The following is an 18,211-nucleotide window of genomic DNA, read 5'->3' on the forward strand; positions in this document are numbered from 1 at the left end:
AAAGAGTGAGTGCAGAGAGAGAGAATTAGTGCCAGTGATGCTGGGAGGAGGAGAAGGAGAGGATGAGGGGACTGTCCTCCCTCCACCTCCAGGATCCTCCCAGCTCCTTCCAGTGGGTGGGAACTGAATCAATGGAACCAACTTGTGATTGTGTTGGCAGGTCTCTGCTGGCTGGCTGAGCGCACCATGGCTTCCGAAGCACTAGGACAGTGGGCAGGGGATACATGGCTCTGCAGCACTCTGCTGCTCTTAGTCCGTGTCCATCTCCTTCTTGCTGCTACTTCAAGGGATCTCTAGTATATCCTCCTCACTTGCTCTTGTCACCAAGCTCACTCTTTCTGATGCTTGTCCAGCAAAAAAACACAGAAGGTAATTTTCTTTCTAAGGACTTATATTTCGTAATTTATGCTCCTGGCCTCATTCCCTAGCTTGCTTTCTTCTGCCTTTTCTCATTCCTTTGCTTGTTTTTCCTTGTATGTTTTTCATACATCATAGTATATTTGTCTTTTTATCCATATTGAAATGAAGGCATCCTGACCCCACCTGCCTACTGGCTGGCACAACTCTGTCTTTGTTCTATCTTATGACTCCATAAACAATCACTTGCCTCATGCCAGCTCCCACTAACCCTACACTCACCAAAGACCTCATAAAACTGTGGTACATGTTTAAAAGATGGAGACAATAATATTCAAAAATATTTTTTGTTTGGATAAATGTATATGTATCTACATTGGGGATAAAAATGTACCCATAATTGTGGGGTTTAAAGAGTAGAAGAAACTGATGCATTTTTTGCAGGGTGATCTGCTTTGTGCAAAGAGGCACAGCCAGGGGATATACTGCTGCTGTGGAGGCTTGCTTTTTCCAGCAACTTGTTGTGGTCTGCTGCTGAGCTAAATGGATCACTAACTCCTCTTCTGTAGACTTTTCAGCTCATTGTCCACCTTCTTGACAAAAGGTGAGGAGTAAAGAGAAGGATTACAAGATATGTAGGAGAGAGCCAATTATTTGCCATTCAGAGGGAGCAAAAGAATGTCTTTCCACTATGGAGGCAGAGACTGTGGTTAATTCAGAAAATAACAGTGGAAAATAATAAATAAATGAGGAAATCAAAGCCAAAAAACCACAACCCCAGACTAGGTCTGTGTTATTCAGAAGTTCTGACTTTTGCTCAGAACAATGAATCTGTTTCAGCAAGAAAGCCTTCCTTAGTTCTTTGTGCTTCCTTAAATAGTAAAACCTCCCTTTACATGGTTTTGTGTTCTTAATTTATACTGTGTTACATTTTTTTTACTTTTTTTTTTTTTTCTGTTCAGCAGCTGGCAGGGGGTGATAGAATTTTAGAGGGTAGGTGCCATATACAATACATAACACAGTCAGTCTAGTCCTCCCATTGTCAGTCATGGGTACTCAGGATTTATATCTCTACTGATGAGTTCAGTGTGACTACTGAGCAACTAAGAACCAGAATTTTGGTCTCCTGTTCATTAAAAAATTGTAAAATATGTTGGGCAAAAGCCTAGATGAAAAATTGAAAGAATTATTATTATAACTTTTACTCATATTCTCAGATTAAATATGGTTTTAGTTCCTGTTTCTTCCAGCAACTTGCTTGTATACAGCAATCTTGTCAGAAGGCATTAAATCATATGTAGGCTAATTACTTAATGTTTCTGAATTGCTTTGAACATGAAGTGTGTGCCAGGTATTACTAATACTATGTGAGACAACATTATGATAAGCTAGGGGTTTCATCTTCAGTTTCTTTTGTCAATCAGTAATATTTAAGCTTTGGTGCTACATATAGATTGAACGTATAATTATTTGAATTCACAGCAGATTGAATTCCATTCCCTCCCTTCACTGTAAAAGGAGAGAGGCATAATGTGTAAAGAAAGCAACATTCAGAGAGAAGAACATTCTTACCATGACCCAGGACCAAAAGGGATGGGATCCCTAAGCCCAGGGAAGAGTAGTGCAGTCCTCTAAGCAGAAAATAAATTAGTCTGTTTTAGAAAAATCTGTATAATTATAATAAATTATAATATGTTTTATTGATGTTCTAGGAATATCAAGTTCTCCTCTTAGCGAGCTGACCAACAGTTTGATTATTGTCATTGCTTGGAAGTTGCATTTTTGTTTTATGTAAGCTCAAGTTCTGTATGTTGTGTTTTCAGAAGTAAAATTAAATTTACCTAGTTACTTCCCTTGTCTAATTAATTCTGTGTATTACTTAAAAAATACTTTGAAGACTCCTAGATGTGAATCACCAACGTCTGCATTTCGGAAAAGAATTTTAATTTTCTGGGCAATCAAGTATCCTCAGTAATAGAGACAGCAATTTTCCATTCCAAAACAATACATGACATTGATATGACTTACAGCTTAATTACAGATGGAACCTGTTAAAATGATTTGCCTTTTTCACATAATTTACAGGTTAATCAACAACTGCTAGCAGTAGACCTATACTTGTCTATGGATTTTCAACTCCTAATGTCTTGGGTGAGTTTAGGAACTTCTGTGGCTCTTTGGAGATGCATAAGATGGTTTTGTTGTGGCAGTGGTCAGACTGCTGTAATGATATGTCCCATTTATTTAGTAGTAGGAAATCGAAGTGGTCATTCTAATTCCATTGAAGCTGCTTTGAGGCTTGGATTGTTTCCATTTCAGTAGTGTACATTTTATAATCTAAATAAATATGATTTCTCTTTTTACTCCCAGGCCTTACACCTTTCATGTGACAAACCTGTCTACGTATCTGCAGACTGCAGAGTGAGGGCATTTCCTGGTAGGCTGGAATTCAGGGTACACACATTCTGTCCAAAGGTATTGGTTGCACATTCTGATGGTCTGCTTCACAAAATAAAATTGGTTTGGTTTTTTTCCAAGCAAACCATATTTTTAATCAGTCATGTTTTCTTTCCATGAAAACATTGACTTTTTGTCATAATTAAGGAAAATAACTCTCTGAAAAACTTTTTGAAAAACTATTAATTTTTTTCCAAATATTTTCATAGGCATGGTCCTTCCTTTTTGATCAATATTAATATTAAGCTTAATGTCTAGTTTCAGGAGACCAAAAGCAAGAGCATGTGTCTAGCAGACTAATAGTGTCTGTGCAAGTACAACCACTTCCCTACTCAGGCTCGGAAAACGAAGGCCTACATGTTTTCTGCATCTCACACAAAGAGTGACTAAAGGACTTAAAAAGAAATGTAGGTTGACCAAGTGTATTGAAACAAAAATATAAATGTGAAACCCCAACACATCATAAATAAAATGAAATGTATCCAAACCCAATTAAAATGCAAATCATGAATTAAAAAAAAATCCACAACAAAACCATAACACAAACCCCCCACATTTATCTTGTTAACTTGAGACCCAGCTTGGGCAAAGTAGTTTCTTTTCCTTTGGTTTCCATGAACACAAGATTTTATGAGTACTGATATTGAATTACTACATATTATCTGAAAGTACAACATATCTGTCTGGGCAGTCAGTAAGATGTCATTCATTATTGTTTCACCTTGGGGACTGGATATTCAGTCTGAAAAAATAAACACTCAATGTGTGCTCCATCTCTGTGACAGGGCATTCTGTCACACCTTCCTTTCTGATATACAGCTCCTACCTGATACCAGATAATGGAAACCCTATCAGATTCACCTGTGTTGTAACTTAGTCCTAAAATACCCAAAATATTTAATTCCCTGGAGCTGCTCATTAAAAAGAAAAAGATTAAAAGCATGTTTTTCTGTTAAGTATTGATATGTGAAGTGCAGCTCCTATTTTGAAAGCTCAGTAAATGTTTAATGTCACTTTTGTCTGATCTTGTGTGTTTATAAATTGAGTTCTGTTGATTCATTTCCTCTGGCAGCACTGCAAAGTTTTGCTACCAATGGGATGAAAGAGGTCAAATTTTAGTTCCTTGGCAATTTCCCTTCTTGCCTATCACTTTCACAGGCTTTTACAATGTCATGAATCTCCCATGTTTTAACTGACTTCCTGCTTATGTATGAAGAGATTCAGCCAGCTTTCAAAGCTTTACTGATTGGTTCATGTTAGGAAGGTGTTTCCAGAACAGCAGCTACAGCTGAAAAGGTAACATCACCTTTCTTCTTATCCCTGCTGTTGGAGAGCAGGTAGTCCAGACCGCAAGAAATCTCTTTTTCCCTTGCTTATTTGAGAATGATACATGTTGGCTGCCCTGCACGGCACACTGCTGGAGAAGAGGAAATATTTACCTAAGGAGAACAAAGACATACACCTGGTCTTTACTTTCAGCCCTATGAAAGAGTCCATGGAAAAGTAATGGAGATGCAGCTGAGCTGCCTGCAGCCTTGCCGTTCCCCATCCCAGAAATGACAGACGAGGCCAGTCTCTTGCCTGCACGGCAGTCGAGTCCTAAAACCAAACAACATGAAACATGGCAGAGATCTTGTCCAGAAAACCCTGCCTTGCATATACAGTCATTTAGCCATAAAATGCCCTTAATATTTATGGGAGAATTTGCATTATACTTTAAACACACTGGTGGTCTTAGTTTGAAGTTGGACTCACACCCGAAGAAGCATTTAGGTTCTGAACTTCTTGGCAGGTTCTTTGCTTGGTCACATCAATCCTCCCTCCCATACCATTCTTCTCCACTCGGGTACCACCAACATGGATAAATACTGTGCCCAGGAAAGAGATTCATAAAAGAAAACTCACAAAAGTAAAAGGTCAAAACTCCAGGGCTGAGACAAATAGAGAAGAAGAACTTAATCCAATGTGATTGGCTAAGCATTAATGGAATTTAGATAGACTTTTTAGAGAAGTTAATTGAATTGCATAAAATATAAGTGGCTGTGCCCTTAAAAAATATTTTAATTTTTTTTATTTTTTATTTTTTTAGACATACTAACATGCCAAATTACTGAGCCAAATAAAGTGAATGATCTAAAAACAAGGTGAAAATGCTTACTATTTCCCCAATCAGGTATTGCTTCACACTATCCAGGCAATTAAGGTTAGAAGTCCTAAAAAAGACTCTGTTATCAGTGTATTTGGGGGTGGGAAATGTGGCAATAAAATTAACTAAATGGTTCAGGCTGTTTTTCCTTCAAATCTAGTACAAAATGCAGAAATTTTCCGTGAAGGTTTTTTTAATTAAGCAGAGGAAGTCCTCAAAAAACAGGTCTGTATTTTAGATTTTGTGCTACTAAACAGGACGAGAATCACCGTGTTTGTACACAAACCTCAATGTGATTTGTAGTGCGAGAAACTCCACATGAAAATGCCTTGCATTAAAAGTCCTATTAAATTAGCTATTAATTTAATGCAGCAAATTAAAAGCTACTATAAGCAGGTAGAAAACCCCAATGGCACTGCATCGTGTGTGCTTTACTTCAGCCTAATACACTGTCTGAAAATTTTAGACTGAGTTACTAGCAACAAATTTTTGATATTTTGAAGCAGTTGAAGCCAGTTGCCTGACACAAGGAAAAGACAGACACTGGAGTAGAAGGGCTTTTGGAATATAAACACAGAAAGGAGGCTAATAAAGTATTGTAACGGGTTTGTTTAGTGAGTGAGCAAAAGCAGGGATGGCGTGAGAGAATGAAAAGCACATCTTGCTCTTGCTTTTTGCTTCTCTCTATGACTGAAAAAGACATGAACATATTGATCAAAATAAGGTGAGAGAGTACATTAAGGTAAGTTAACCCAAAGTTCAAAATACAGCCTTGGCCATTTTTCTTTGAATTATGCTGAGTATGCTCAAATACTTAATATTTGATCTTGGACTTATATTTCAGGTGAGGGCAGCATAAACACGAATTTAAACTAATATCTTCTCTTGACATACTCTGACAGAGGCTGACCTCCCTTCCAAACAGTGTTTTGAAGGGCACCTTTCTGCAAAAGGAGAAAAAAAGTGGTGCAGGATCATTAAATTCCAAATGTAACTTATCTTATTTACATATACGCAGTAGTTCTGGGAGAAGAGAAGTTACACTGTATGGGGGCAAATGCCTCTTCGAGGGCAACCTGCACAAGATAGCTTAAGAGCCAAAACCTTGCCAGAGTATCCCACACTGCCTTCATTGCTGACCCTGCAAATAACACCAAGGACTGAATTTCAAATAGAAAGTCATAACTGTAACACAGAATATTTGCTTGCACCCCTAGGAGATCATGCCACTTGGTGATATTATTGTTAAGTATCTTCATGCAGCACTTCAGTTTGCAACATTCCTCTGAATTTCCAGAAAATGTTTTCACTAGAATATTAAAGAAAAAATGAACAAAAGAGGGACATAAATGCCTTGTGTAAAGTTTTTGCACTCTTTTTTCCAGTTAGATTTCAGGAGCTTTATAAGAAGAAATAAGCAGTAAAGAAATGTTTGGTGAAAAGAAATTGCAGTGTACTGGAAGGAAGGATGTGGTTAAAGCAAATGCCTAGAAGGCAGCAGATAACAATTTTGTTCCCAGATCTGACACAAATGCTCTTTTTGACCTTTCACCAAAGTATTTCCTTGCTTTGGAAGTAGTTTCTCTGTAAAAAGGGGGTGATAACAGTGCTTAACTATTTTTTCTGACAGAGGAACAGGGAAGTTTTTATTTATGCTTGTTGCAAGATTTGAGAACCTGAGAATAATTAAAACTGGATCAGTTTAGACATGCAGGTTTAAGTCTTTCCTTCAAATAAAACATTTAACTTATAGTACTAGGTTTATTTTATGCTAATTATATGTATTATAAAAAAAAAAAAAAAAAAAATCCTCATCCGATGAGGATTTGCTCAGTCCTGCAAATAATTAGCTAACTTCATTACTTGAAAATTCAATTTTCTTTTCATACAGTTAACCAAAAAAAAAAAAAAAAAAAAAAAGAAAGAAAAAAGAGTAATAATTCTTGTATATGACCAAGAAATCTAATTTCTGATAGAAGATTTTAGCACTAATAGTGTGATCCTGATGGGTTGTTAGAGAGAATTAGAGAAAAACAAAGACACTTTTTGCACCTTCTAAAATAACTTAGAGGAATGCTTTGATTGTTTTTTAGAATTAAGCCCACATAAAAAGTGGCATTTCCCTGTTTCTTTTCCAATGAGTTCTGGAGTGGAGAAATCCCCTGGGCAAGACTTTCAACTTGCTTTCCTTCTATTGTGGAGCAGAGAAGCATTGCTGAGGCCTGCAGAGTCTTCCTGCTTGTTTGAAGAAGGAGGAGACTATTTTCTACTGTGATTCAGCACCCACTGGATAAACTATCTCACCTCTTTCTGGCTTTTTAATATGGGAGGTTTTAGCCCTTATCCTTGTAACCGTGTCCCAAACAGGTCACAGGCTTAGGAGCCTGGCCCAGCAATACCCACCCTTAACTGAAGCAATGTTTACACGTAATACCATTTAAATTATGAAATGTTGGTTGTGGAAACAATAGACATATTCAATCACCATATCCCAGGACAAATGAGAGAAATATTCCAGAGCTCCTATCAGAGCTTAATAGGTATAATTTTGCTTGCGATATGGTAATACACAGCAGCTTTCCCTGGACGGCTGTGTAAAACAAAGAAGTGGTTGTCAGCCTTTCAGAATCAGATGTTAATGATATTTCATGTCTTTGTTGAGTCTGTGGAAAGCAGCTACTGCACCTAAAGGGGAAATGACTTCCATACCAACCTCCCCCAGCCAAAGTCGTTCAGATTGGGAAAACTGGACGAAGTCCATATTTATACTTCAGAAAGAGGTGTAAAAGAAGATTTCAAGACAGTATTGACTGAGCTGTCTCCCAGTCTCTTTACCCAAAGTTATATCTTATCATTGTGATGAAAGTTTTTAGTTCAATGTATTACAGTCTCTTTTCCCCCCTCCCTTCTTTTCCTTTTTTTTTTTTTTTCAAACATATATGAGGAAAGAATGTAATGTAAGCAAAACTCCAATGTGTTTCTGGCAAATGAGGAGTGTTTTCTACATCTCATATATTTTTGGAAGCATTTGAATCCAGAAGTAATACATCTTCCAAATCGGGAAGAAGGCTTTTTATTAGACTGATGCCTGCACACAGCAGAAAAGGGCTGTCTGCCCCAGCACTGCAGCAAGCTTTGTCTGAGCTAGTCCAGAAGATTGGAACCAGTCAAAAGAAGGGTTTCTGTAGCTTTATTGCTGCAACTTCATTTTGCTCCACTACTGTATGTCTTTGCTTCTGCAAACTTTCTTTCATTTGTTTTAAGAAGAGGTCTTAATTCCAATGCAAAATCCATCCAGAAAGGAGGGCCCCTCAGCACTGTATTCCAGCTGGTGGGGATTAGCTCAGTCCTTTTACCGGATACGTATCATTTTAATCTTAAGCCTTTAGACACTGTACAACATACTATTAAGTCTGTTACCAAATAAAACACTAAAAGGCTGATTCACTAAGGGTTACACACCCTTTGCAGGGAAAAAGCTAACATTTACAAAGGGATAACTGCCAAAAATCACTTAAATTTCATGTCTTTCCTATTTATTAAATCCCACATACACCATGTGTACAGTAACTTCCTGGGGATATGCCCCCGGGAGAAGTACAAGTCAAAATAAAGGAGCAACTGCTCCCCTGAAACATGTCCCTGGTTCTAAAGAATGATTTACATTGGTTCACATCAGAAAATCTGAAAAATTAAATTTATGTTATTCAAGAATAAAATGAAACCTTCCAGAAAGTGTGAATCATGTACTCAACCATGATAACGAGTAATACATTTCCTACAGGAATTAGTGGTTAGGGTATGAACCCAGGACATTAACAGAGTAAGGGAGTCATTTGCTAATGATCTTGTGCCAGCAACTTTGACTGCAGTTTGTGACTTGGGTGCTTAAACTGCAGCAATATTGCAGTGCTTGGTTATTTAGGGAAATGTGGGGGACAGAGTCATTGGACCTTGAACCACTCACTTGTACTGTTAATAGCAAATGCAGATGCCTGACTTTGCTCCCTGTGGAGCTTCTTAAACCCTGCTTTATCTGTCTGTCTGGGGTGAGACAAAAAAAATCTCTGATATTTATAACGTGCTTTGGATAAAGGGAGTGATCTAAATGCAAACTGTGATAGCCAGTGTTTATTGGCTAGCCTGTTGTTCTGACACAGGCTCAGAAGCATCTCACCACAGTATTTCAGCCAGTCATTTGAAGTTAATCACTATAGTTCCTGGTACTAAATTAATGCCTATGCTTATGGTACCATCTCAGGGCATGAAGATCATCTCAGGAGGTCATTAGGTGTGGCTCTGACAACAACACTGTGAATGAAACTGCACTGATAGTCTCTGCCCTGCCATTTGGGTAATACAGATGATTTAAGTTTTCTTCCAGGGGATTGGGTTGTTATTGTTGTTTTCAGTAAGAAATAACTCATCTGTTTTGGAAAACATTGTTTAATGTATAATGGAATATTCCACTAGCACTGACAGGCAGAGCTGCGCCACGCCAGCCAGCCAGTCCCGGGAGTGGCTGCAAATCAGGGAGCAGGCACCCCACTGAGGCTGTGTTCTGTGCCCCCCTCATTGTTATTTTCTACAGAAAAAACCCTGTTCTAGGACATGTTGGTTAGAAAAATTAAAAACCTGAATGTATGCTATGATCGAGTTTTTCGTTAGAGGATAAACCAGCATGGAATAATACTGTATAGAATTTGCAAAGCCTTTTTATATTCAAGATATTTGAGTAAGATAAATGGTAAAATCACCATATTCATTAAGCCCTGGGATAAAGTACCATTAGTCCTGCTGTGCAGATGTAGAAGTTGAACTAGAGGCAAAGATTTTTGTCTGGGAACTGAGGTAAAGATTTTTGTCTGGGAATTGAGGTAAAGATTTTTGTCTCAGACAGGTTTATAATTCAAAGTTTTTATTCAGTAGCCCTATGCTTAGACCATGCAATTCTCCCTAGCTCCATTTTATTGCAAGGATCTTGGTGTCTTCATTAAAGACCTAGTTTGAGGGTTCATATGATTTTTGTTAAAACGTCAGTGTTCATATATCAAAGAAAAATGTTTCAAGGCCATATATTGTGGGAGAAATCTGGAAATAAAAAGTATCAGTCATACGTAGCCTGAAGGCTCCAAGGACCACTAGACAATGTAAAAGCAATCAAAACCAAAATGTGCTTGTTTATGCAACAGTCATGATTTTAAAGAGAATTTTGTGATTTTTAAGGGATCCAACTCATGATTTTTCAGTACTTGGCCCTGGCAATACTGCTAGCCTGCAGTGGAGGATTTACATCTGATGACCAAGTTCCCCTGTCCGCTTCACATACAGTCAGTTTATTTTGGAGGATCATCAGACACAAACTCTGTTACATGTTAACAGCATTGCCAAGCTCAAGGATTCAAAAAATCATGAGCTAGTTTATTCTACATGGCAAAGGGATTAGTGAGAGAAAATGCAACAACAACAACAGCCCAACAAATGCTCTTAATATTTGCTCCGTTGTCTCCTCTCTGTGAGGCCTTCAGCAGTTCCGTGGTTCAGTACCACCACCAGAACCACCCTATTTATCTTTAGGGATGACGGGGATTTCTAACATTTAATGAAAAAAATATGGGTCCTGCTCTGTAGTATCCATAATCTGTTTTCAGGAGGAATGCAGTGGGAGACTTTTCCAGACCAAACTGGTCTGATCAGCCTTTGTTGCTGCGGAAATTGGAGGGGAAGCACCTGGGACCCCCATCCGTGCATTTACATTTGCAGAGCACCATCAGGGGGAGCTCTGTCACAGACTTAGCGCCAGTGCTCCACAGCTGCCTCACCTGAAAAAACACCTCCACCTCCACCTCTTCCTATGAGCAGTAAACAAATGCATCGAGAACATTATGGTACTTCCACCATTTCATCATCACTACCATTGAGACTGGCAGACAGTGTAGAGGTGAAAATTTCCATATAGAGCAATGAAGAACAGAATGATCAGTGTCAAAGTAAATGGGGTCAATCACATGGAGTTTCAGATCGAAGCTGCTGCGATTACTTGTGTGATTCTGCTGCTTTCTTTGATAGTCCCATTCAATTGCAGAGTCTTGCTGTAAGTTTTTGTGACCCTTAAATGAGGTACCATCTTGAGGAAACCTTTGCCTTATCACCAAAATCTGTTTCTATAGAGGTCCTGCCTTGATTTTCTCAAGGATCCATCCATTCAGCTAAAGCCCCTCTGCTCTGAAATGTCTTCTATTGAATCCTATTATGTGAGAGAATGGGCCAAGGAATTGCACCAAATGTGAATGTGATACATTGTGTGATCTAGGATGCAGTATGGTACACCAGTCACAGAGACAGCACTCAGATACTTTTTTTTCATATAAGAAGGAATATTCTTATTTTTAGAAAGTTAGAGTGGGATTTTTTTGATTTCTGTGAAGTAGAGAACTTAAAGACGGTGACTTGAGCTCTCCATGACCTGAAAATTTTCAATAAAGACTGAGGCATAGCGTGTTTCTGAAGTAAGATACAATGACAGATAACAATAAAATAGAGGGTTAGGATGATCTCCATTTCATCTATACGCAGGAATAAATCCCACATAGCTATGCAAGATGCTATGAGTAATGGAAAATGTTGAGTTTTTCTTAAGGATAACTAGGGAGTAATTAGTTAAGGAAAAGAAAACTTTACCCTAAAACCCAAACAACAGTTTGGCACAGTAAACCCAAATTCGTTGCTAAGACTAATTCTGTTTAAGCTAAAAATTGCTTTCATTTTGAACTTGTCCTATTATTCTTATAGTTGAGAATATGGGAGAACCTAGGAATTAACTCTTCATACATTTTGTTCATGCTGATTGAGGCACTTCTTAAATGCTTTTAAAGATTTGCAGAAAACTTCCTGTATTGCTCAAATTATGCTGTGAGTGAAGCCTGATGAATTCATTCCCAAAGAAATAGATTCAAGTCATTGCTGTTCTATTGCCAGCATCTGTAAAACTGCCTGGCAAAAAGCATGGAAACAGTTCATGCAACATTGCTCTGGCCATTTGTACAACAATATCTGCATTTAAAATAGTAACCTTATTTTCCTTTGTAACAGGACAAAGTAGAGGGAATAAAATTACAATTGCATGAATATTACCAGAACACCTTCTGAGAAACATATTTTTACCATGGTGAGGCTTTAAGGGTTTGGATGGTCTCCTCTGTATTGATCCCAGGACATCAAGGTCCCACGTGAAAAAGGAGTTTCCATGAGACTTTACAAGAAGACGGTTACTAGAACCTTTTGTTTCTGTCCTTTCCAAAATGTAAAAAGCAGCACAATCATTCTTCCTGGTCTTTTTGCTGGGATGTGAACTTATTCCCAATACATAACTGCTTCAAAATGCTGATGTCTCTTCTTCTTTCTCTCCAGCCCATCACTACCTTCAGCACACTTTTTGAAAGACTAGATCATGACGTCCTTGTGGCAGGGAATCTCTTTTCTCCATTTGTATTTCAGCTGCTAAGAGAGCCCATGGATGCCACACAAAAGTGATGATGAATATTACAAGTCTACTAAAGTACTTTTTACATTGTGAAGGAAATGACATTTGCCTGCTTCTAATAAAACTTGAACCATTTATGGCAGCGTTAAATATGTTGCATTCCACCTACAGGAGAACTGTGGCAGGAAGCATCTCCAGCCCAGCAGAAGTCCTGGTATTTCTCTCTTGAACTTTCTCTTCCCCTCATGCCGACAGTCGGGTACAATAAAACTGTTGCAAAACTGTGAAGTCACAATAAACCAACCCAAACTACCAGAGCAAACAGATTTCTATTCCAGTGAGGCCAGGACTCTCTACAGCCCCAAGGATGGGACTGACTGCATTGAATGGCATAGGAATTGGATCCTGACTGCAGCTCTGATGCATACAATCATGTTCTTACATTAAATGTGCTGAAAGCAGTCACTTCTTGGTACTTCGAACAGTAGTGTTTCAAGGCTACACCAAAGTCCAATGCCTTTATTTCTTCTGGACTAGAGGATATTGTCAGATGATCAAGCACTCCTTAGAATGTTAGCTGCATTTGTCGACACAGAAATCCTCAAGACTAGGATATCTGAAATATTTGTCAAGTTATTTGTAAGATTTCAGGGCATGGGGGCTGGCAGTATGCTTAAAAGTAGAGCAGAAAGCAGTGCCTTGCTGCATCTTACCTATGTGGAGGAGTGTGTCGATTTATCCAGAAAAATTTTAGTATGCAACTATTTGGTTTTGTGCAATGCAGATTATCCTGGAGAGGCAACATCCAGACTGTTATGCATAACCTAGCATGCTCAAGACCTTACTTGCCTACTTTACTTTGAGGTTAACGTAAGCATCAGAATAGATCAGAAGATGTTCCTGAATTCAAAAGTATACGGGACCTGAAAGGGAGCCAATCCTGATTCTTCTTGAAAGACATGAGGACCTCTTTGAAAACCATGGGAGCTTGACTTGCAGACTTGTCTGGAATGGTTTTGGAGTCCATTCCTCACCACAACTGAAATAATCAGAAAGGACAGCAAAATAGGTGAGCAGAGTTCACTGCCATTGAACAGTTTTCTTTCCTACTGTTGGAACCATGAACCGTCAGAGAAGACAGAGGGAGTGACAGAGAGAACTGACGCAGTGAGCAAGTCTTAGGACACATGGCCTTCCTATGTCACTGACACAGACTGCTGAGCAGAAGCACACCAAAAAGTATTAAACAGGCAGTAGCTTACATGCTGACCCAGAAGCTAGAAGATATGAGAGAAGGATGTGATGATGGAAATTTCAGGGGCTGTGGTTAAGAGGTGAAAGTGACTCAAGCTGAATTAGGATGTGCAGTAAGAGACTTGAATACAGTAACCTCTTGAGATCTCCATCATTGACTGCTGTCAGTAAAGAATTTGTGGCCAGCAGAACTGGGAGAGCATTTTGGAAGGTGCATGATGCTCCTGCCAGATCTATTCCCTCAAAAATTGACCTCAGGGAGTATCTGCCTTAGGTCTTGCAAGGTAGGTATGACCATCTGCGAAAAAGGTCTGTAACAAAATTCAGTAGCTATTAGTTGCAACAAAAAAGTAAAATAACTTCCATGCTTTCTGCCTCTGTCCAAAATACACTTGAGAGTTTTGAATGACGTTTTCTATTCCACTTCCAGATTCTTCTAGGAAGACCTCTGAACTGCTTGATTATAATTGATTTGTTCCTTATACACCCTGTGGTAAAGGGTTTCTTGGCTAAACGATCTCTATGTTAATAGGGATCCCTGTTCCTCCAATTTTATCCCTGTTCCTCCAACTTTTTCCTTCTGCTGTCTGTTGCTAATCAAAAATCTTGAATCCATGTTGATTTAGCTCTGCTTATGAAAAAGAAATGGAATATTTTGAAGGTAAAATAAAAAAAAAATGAGACATGGCAAGTGGAATCTCAGATTATTCATATCTTAATCACCAATACAACCTTGGCAAACAGAACTTCAGAAAAACATAGAAAATGGATTCAGGCTAGAATTTAACCTAGCTGCTGGTACAGGGTAAATTGAAGCCAATGAAAGACACGGAAAGAGAAAAATTATTATGACAAACTTTCTTCTTTGAGGAATGAGAGATGAACAAATACTACAAAAAATGTGTGGTCAAGGTTGACCAAGAAGTGAAGTACTTACTTTGAGGGAAAAAAGTACATCAGCAGAATTCCTACAGAACTCTTTACTAAAATTGCTGTGATGTCAACACCATCCACCTTCCCCTGGGAGATTTCCACTCCACAGAATGGGCTGGAAGGTCCTTTTATATGTGTCCTTGCACTATTTACAATGAATCTGGTTTCTGTTGTATAAAGACCACAATATTTATTTCAAAAATGAACCAGCCTTTGAGGTAGTTATGGGAGCAATTCTGCAAAACTACTTCAGAGGAGATACATTGATGCTCTTGGAAAGATCCTTTCTGGAGGTTTTGGAAATATGGTCAGTGTTTCTATGAACATAAGCAATTAATTCATTGAAAGCAGTGGCTAAACATCTTTATTTTTGTGGAATTTGACATAGGATTTTTGTGGGATTCATAGCTGGTCTAAATCTCACTGCATGCAAATGGATTTCTTTTGCATATGATTTGCAAATAGCTTAACTGCTATGTGCAGACATGCTTAAAAATTCACTACGACTAACATTCCTTCTAGAAAGTAAAAATCCCAAACAATTTCAACCACAGTTGTCTCATCAGCATTAGTTTAAAATTCAGAACTTTGTACAGACAGCAGAAAAACTCTTTCTAGGCATATTTTTGCAGACATAAATTTACAACTTCTCTAACAATTCAAAGGCTTTCATTAATTTCAAATATTTTTTTAGAAAATGTTCATCAAATTATGTGGAATAATATTGGTGAAAATTTGAATACTTTCAATCTGATACATAAGTAACATTTATTTTAATCTTTCCTATTGAATTTTAAAGAATTAGAATTTTCAGAAAATGCTTGCCAAGCTCTGAATATATTTTGCAGTTATTAATTCGATGAGTAAATTTGCTTGTTTTATTTGAGAAAATAAAAATACAAAACCTGGTCTTACTTTCACAGAACTCCTTCTAATTTCTAAAATTATACTGTTCATTGATATGCTTTTAAAGACAGTTACAGTTGTAATAAATATAATGAAACTTACCGGCAACCTTCTGTTATGTCAGTAAAAATACATGTTCTTTGACCAAACCACCAGTCCCATTAATTTTTAACTTCAAATGTCAAATTAAGAGTGTATTGTGGGCTGGGAATAATATGTTTTTCATGTAAAGATTATTTTTATACCACAATGTTTACTGCTTGAATAAAACAACCCAAAAACATTTCACAAAATGCAATTTCAAAGTTTTGTCTTCTTTATTCCTTGTGTGTGAAGTAAAAAGCCTGTATGCTTTTTCACTCCACTATGCCCTCAGTAGGGGTAAATAAATAAAGAAAACTTTGAATGCCAGCGAACCTTCAGGAGAGACAGCTGTTGTATTCCATTTATTGGTAGGTGCAGGCAGTGGGATCCTAAATTTTACAGTTGTTTGACATGTGATTTGTATGTGGCTGTCCTCTGTCTTTCAGAGACGAGAATTCTTTGTCAGGGGGGAATAATTTGTCAGGGGAGAGAGATGTCAAACATGGCTTTCTGTGTCATCATCATCAGACAGGTTTGATGTGTTATTGATTGAATTTATACGGGATTTGCTGGGAAGAGAAGGATCTACTCTGCTATTCACCTGCCAAAGGCACAACAGCAGATGATCTCAGGTTGTGTAAGTCATGATTGGCAGAAACTAACTTTCCTTAGTTCTTGGACTTTTGCAGGCATGTTTCTAACTTGTGGCAGAAAATGACCAGGGCCATGCAATACCTAGGACCCTGCTCATACTCAGACATACTATCATGAAAAATACTCCTAAAAATGCACTGGCATGAAATCTAAGACAAATGTCTGGAGGTAGATGGATAGAGGTATTGATAAAGGTAGACTGCTAGAAGCCACATCTGGAATGATTTTGACATTGCTTTAATTTCCTGCCCTGGCCTAAATAGTCTCTCATTTTCCTTTCTCTTCTTCTTTTGTCCCAAATATCTCATGTACATGGATTTTACATCAATGTAATTGGCTTTGGTGGCCTAAGCTCCCTGGTGGCTGTAAATTTTGCTCAAGATTTATGAGGTTGCAACTAAGATTAGAAACTGGATTTGAGAACAGCATATATCACGCAGAGATATGAATGGATTAATTTCTCAAGAAAATTAGATGGGTGAATTGAAAATGTTTTCTTCTGCTATAGTAATAGAGAAAGGGGGTTGGTATACTCAGTCAAAATTATGGCCTCTGAATCAAATCTTTAATATATTTTTCAATACATGATAATTTTATCTGTCATCACTATCAAATAGCTGTAATGTTATTCACTTAACATCATTCAAGAAACAACTTAACTAATGTCTCTGACAGAGAATTCATCTTCTGTTATTTCTCCAGCTGTATTTTCCTTCTTACAATCCCCAAAATGACTCTAGGACTGACTCCTCCTCCTAAATTACAATATCCAAACAATTTAAATTAGTATGTCATGAGATTGGAGTCGTTTTGTGTTCGACCTAATTATTAAAATTACTTTCTGAGAACTAATGGCATAATTACTCTTATAATTAGTAAAATAAAGAACCTGTAACTGCTTAGACTGGGAGCAGCTGATATGATCAAGCTTTAAATTGAAAAAATCCAAAATTTTCTTGCCTGTCATCTGTAGCTCAGTACATTTCAAAGGGAAGGCTGATACATGCCTGCAATGACTATGTTTAAACAACTAAATCTTGTCTCCACCTTAGCATTTGATTCATTACTCACTGATGAACCTTTGTCCCTACTTGCCTGTTACTGGGAAAACATACAGCAGTGTCTACTACAGATACCAAAACATACTTGCTGCAGCACTAGTGATACTGCCCTGCAATAAAACAGGAATGGGAGGCTGAGTGAAACTGAAAAAAGGGCTCGAGTTAGAGGCTGACCTTCCCAGGGTATAGCTCTGCTAAGCTCACTGCCCAGCGGAGCCCTGGGGCATCCATGTCAGGCATCACCATTGCAATTTGCTATGGGTGTAAAGCTGGGACCAGGGGGATTAGGAATCTTTGCTGGCTATTCTTTTTCTTGCTCCTTTTTCCTTTCATTTTCTGTACCATCAGAGGACTGCCCATCTTGCTGATGCTCAGTGGGACATTCTTGAACTAAGACATCCCAGGATACACCATTTGGAATGTGATCTACATATATGGAGTGCACATTATGCCCTTTTGCACAATTTCCTTCCTGAGAAAATATATCCCTGGTATAATTTTTTTGGCTATTTTGGCTGTGGATGACACAGGCATGTCTGTCTCTCCGATTAGATAGACCTCCTGGGGAAAAGTACATTTCACTTACTGTGTATGGCACCAGTTCTAGAAAACCTTTCATGATTATTTGTAGTATAATGCAATATATGGACTTTTTTATTATTGGATGAATGATGGAACCCCCTTCTCCCTGGATTGCATTTCTAACCTTTTATTTTGTTAAGCAATCAGCGAGATGTTTATACCTCTTATTTTGATGCTAAAGATCCTGAGATTTTCAAGTAAATGGTTACTGTGTTTTACTGTAGCTTTCTCTTGATTTGCAGCCCCAAAATGCCAGAAAATGTGTTTTTGAATGCTCAGTTATATTTCAGCAGG

General features: G+C 38.0%; 1 long non-coding RNA gene across 1 annotated transcript in view; it reads left to right on the forward strand.

Moving 5' to 3' along the window:
* The window catches only part of LOC108449613, a 25,955-nt gene extending 10,154 nt beyond the window's left edge, over nucleotides 1-15,801 (forward strand). Inside the window, exon 3 of the long non-coding RNA XR_001865843.1 lies at nucleotides 12,371-15,801. This is a non-coding gene — a long non-coding RNA (uncharacterized LOC108449613). The remainder of the gene's footprint in view (nucleotides 1-12,370) is intronic.
* Nucleotides 15,802-18,211: the final 2,410 nt, after the last annotated feature.

Source organism: Corvus brachyrhynchos, unplaced genomic scaffold, assembly GCF_000691975.1.
Source record: "Corvus brachyrhynchos isolate BGI_N302 unplaced genomic scaffold, ASM69197v1 scaffold28, whole genome shotgun sequence".
In the NCBI taxonomy this organism is placed as follows: domain Eukaryota; kingdom Metazoa; phylum Chordata; class Aves; order Passeriformes; family Corvidae; genus Corvus; species Corvus brachyrhynchos.